Genomic DNA, 4,348 nt, shown 5'->3' with positions numbered 1-4,348 from the left:
TGGCCTCATTTATTAGAATAACCTGTGACATGAGTCCAAACGTGAAATATAGCACATCATCATGAGTGACAACTGCAAATGTTGGGAGACTTCAGATCAGCCCCTGGGGTTGTTCAAATTGCTGAATTTCTGACAAATAAGCCTATAAGTTAAAGAACCCAGTGGATATGGGTAAAATCACCCTAAAATGGCCACTCCAAACTGGGCCAAAAGACCTTAAAAGTGTCACTTCAAACCATAATAGCAGATTTCATGCATCTATTAAGTCACGGCTTCTTGAGACTTTTTTTTTGGAGGTCTACTTATGATGGACTTGCCTGCGAAATTTTGTCCACCTAAGGGAAACATGGCTGCTGGGGCTAAATTTGTTTCATTTTATGCAGTCATCCAATTCACCAGCAAAATAAACTTTTCACAATTTTTTAGGCCCATCAAAGTACTACAGGGTGCATGATAAGTAACTTGGCATTTGAAATTGCTCATAGTTTTTTGTAACACTGAAGTCATTTTGAAAATATTTATCATGTTTTTAAACAGGTAATGATGTCAAAGAGATGATAATCATATACAGTGCCGTACACGGAAAAGAAGTGTAATGGAATCATACAGTTTTTCTTTCTAAAGTACAGTATATGTGACTAAATATATTGTCATGGTGAGAGTAGAGACACCCAGACGGAATGCTTGTTAACATTTAAAGGCCACACAAAGGTCGTTTGGGACCGTACAAGATCAATTAAATTGATGTAGCGTGATGACAATTTTGCTAACACCATCCAACATGCATAAATAAACATATTTATAGGGCATACAATAGCATCTGTAAAGTCAGGGGCCAATAAGGTTGTATCATTGGACATATAAAATACTATTTTGGGAAAGAACAAGACCCTGTAAATGTGTAAATGTGTTTCTCAATATATTGAACATGTTTGAAGATAATTCCTGGAAACCTGCAAAGACTGAGAACTCTGTAGGACTCCATTGTGGAGATATTCCATTAAAATGATTCATGCCAATTTATTCTATTGAAATGTTTAAAATTATTTTAGCAAACAATCTGAGATTTCTTGAGAACTTTTTGCTGCAAGCTGTCATCAAGAATGTCCGCATAAAAACTGACCACAGTGATTGGGTTTTGAGGCACACATCTTTAAGGGACAGGTATCTGGGACTGTTAAATATAGTATTGCACTCTAAAATTGAATTAAGAAGATCTATGAATTATGAGTTCCGGTACTCAATTTTTTTCAGGAGCATAACAATTTTCCAAATTGTCTTTAGTCACCTCAACACAATGTGTTTTGTATTTTTACACTTCCAAATTCATACTTCAGTCCAGATTGTACCCACTAGTGCAGGGGTGTCAAACTCCTTTTTCTCGCGGGCCACATTGTTGTTCCGGTTTCCCTCAGAGGGCTGTTATGACTGTGGAACAAAAATATTTAATCATCTCATCATATTTACATCATCAATTACAATTACATCATCGTTTTGGAATCAGAAATCAAGGGTAATGTGCTTTTCAACTATTCATGTTTGGTCACACAAAATGCTTGTAATATGTCAACTTTATCAATTAGAAATTTTGGTACAGATTTTTACAAGAATCATGGAAATTGACACTCTAGATTTGGCTTCGCGGGCCACATAAAATCATGTGGCGGGCCAGATCTGGCCCCAGGGCCTTGAGTTTTTGACACCTGTGCACTAGCGGATCGGGTATTGACCCACAGGTTGTGTATTTGATCGCCCAGGCTTAACTGGCACTTTGGAGCCTGGCATTAGTCACCTCTTCCCCACTAGATGAGAACTTGAGTGCCTTCGTTCGTATCACCGGTTAACAATAAGCGATATGCAGCTAACAAACCAGCTATGACTATGTACACCTCGAAAATACTTCTTCCTTTCATGACACTTTTTGTTCTGGGCTGTGAGATTATCTATGACCAGGGAGATGCGGGAGGTGACAGCCAGCGTGTGGACTGTGGGTTTGGGCTTGTGTGGCGTTTCGAGCATCTCATTGTTGGGAATGTAGCCCTACAGTCTGTGGCTATGGCGTCACCTGTTGCTTTGGTGTGCACTTGACAGCAAAAAAAGTTTGGCTAGTAATTATTTACTTTCATGTATTTTGAGCTCAGTGTGATCTGAGGGAATCTTGTAAATGTTCTCCTGCACCAAAATCAACGTTACATTTGTGAAAAAGAAAACGCAAGAGAAAGATCTGTGATGTGTTGGACTGTTCATAACCATACATGGATCCACTACGTGTTTTGATATCAGTACAACTTTTTTTTTAATGTTCTGTATAGCTCTGGCACCATCTATTCGTCATCCTTTATCACAGGAAACATCTGCTGTGTGCAGGATACGCAGATGTTAAGAGTGGTGTGAACAAATGAATTCAGGATGCTACGCTAATATTATGACTTGTTAAATACAGATGCAATGATACAGTTTGGAAAAATACACATTAACACCTCCTGCCAATGTGAGAATGTTGTCATGTAGATTCCAACAGAAACGCCTGTGCATTTTGGAACGAATTCTTGAGACTTTCTTTGTAAATATACCATAATTTCCGGCCTACAGAGCGCACCAGATTATAAGCCTCACCCTGTACATTTGTAAAATGAATACCATTTGGTACATACATAAGCCACACCTGTGTAAAAGCCTAGCGCGGCGCTAATAGGGCCGGTTAAAAAAAACATACCAGTAAAAATTACTGAGACACGGCAGCAACACGGTAGCAAAGCACTAATGCTAGCTAACAGGGCCAGTTAAAAAAAAAACAGGTAAAAGTCACTTCCTCGGCACATATACTCCACTGGTCTCACACTTAGATTTTCTGCTCAAGTGCCTCCTTGCGGCCATTAGAAAAAATGCATAAATTAGCCGCATCACCGCATAAGCCGCAGGGTTGAAAGCATGTGAACAAAGTCGCAGTTTATAGGCTGGAAATTACGGTACTCATGCATTTCAGTTTGCTAAGTGAACCTGGCTCGGGGGCTGAATTATCCCAGAAAAAAAATAGAACACCAATTTCAACCCAGAATTACTAGCTACTATAACTCAGCGCACAAAAAATACAGTGGTGTCTTGAGATATGAGTTTTACCTACAACTTTTTTTGTTTTTTGAGTGGAGTGTTGTACAACTCAATTCATGCCAACCAGCAATTTGCCAGATAGTGTATAATTGATCAAAAAAGAGACTTAAAGTTGAAACAAAATAGATGGGTAATAATCTCTGAGACGGCGTTATAACACTTTAAGGAATGGATATTTGAACACAAACAGTCCAGCAACACATAAAGACAGACAATGTAACAATACTCTCAGGCAAATATTTTTCTTCTGTGAAAAAGGAGCAATGTTACTGGAGATTACTGAGTCAGTTACAGTACTTGTGAAAGTCTTCTTTATTTGTGTCTTCATGAATGTATTATACTGCACTCTAGTGGCCAGGTTTCACACACCAGAAGGAATCACATGATGCACAAACTGTCTAATTATTTCCATTCAATTTTATTATTTTTTACTCGTGTAGTACGCACACACACACACAAATATATATGTTTTACACAATACAATATCATGGAGTAAGATTTTCCTTATTCAAAACACTACAACATTGTTTTTTTGGGGGGTGGGGGTAAGGCAAAACAAATTTAATTTCCATCTATTTCACTGAGGAAAGATGATTTGAGAAACAAATATTTTGAGTTACGAGCATGGTCATGGAATAACTTCAACACACACTTCAAGGCCCCACTGTCCTTCTAATAAAGTTCCAAGTCATCGTAATGTACAGGTAATTCCTCCAAATGAGCATGTATATTGCCCAACTTTATCCGTCCGTATTGCGACTTCTCACGCAGCCTTGATGGGCCCCCGCATACCAAGCGCAGGCAATTACGCTTCCGCGCCGTTAAAGAAGCAATCCGACAACAGCCGCATCTTTGTTTCACCTTGTTCAATGCATTGTGCCTCATTGAGTTAACGACGTTACTCTCTCGGGAGGATGCAGGAGCAGTCCAAGTTGCAATTTATAGTTTTGTGTAGTACACTCCAAACTGACAACATACCAACTAAAAACATTGTTACATGAATAACGATAACAATATCAATCACAAGTCATCTTGGAATCACTTCTGTTTTTACAGGGGAAATCAGTGGCCTTTTGTCTTTGCCTTCTGCCTCATCATGGTCAGAAATTCCCCAAATTGGGCAAAAGTGCTGATGAAAATGTATTTCCTCAATAAACTCCCACCAAAACTCACTCAATCGTCTCCCAGTAACTTCTTTTTTCTGGGGAAGTTTAAAATTCTCTATAAAAGTGAGTTT

Source organism: Syngnathoides biaculeatus, chromosome 23 (assembly GCF_019802595.1).
Source record: "Syngnathoides biaculeatus isolate LvHL_M chromosome 23, ASM1980259v1, whole genome shotgun sequence".
Classification (NCBI taxonomy): Eukaryota; Metazoa; Chordata; class Actinopteri; order Syngnathiformes; family Syngnathidae; genus Syngnathoides; species Syngnathoides biaculeatus.
Note: the sequence above shows the minus strand (reverse complement) of the source record.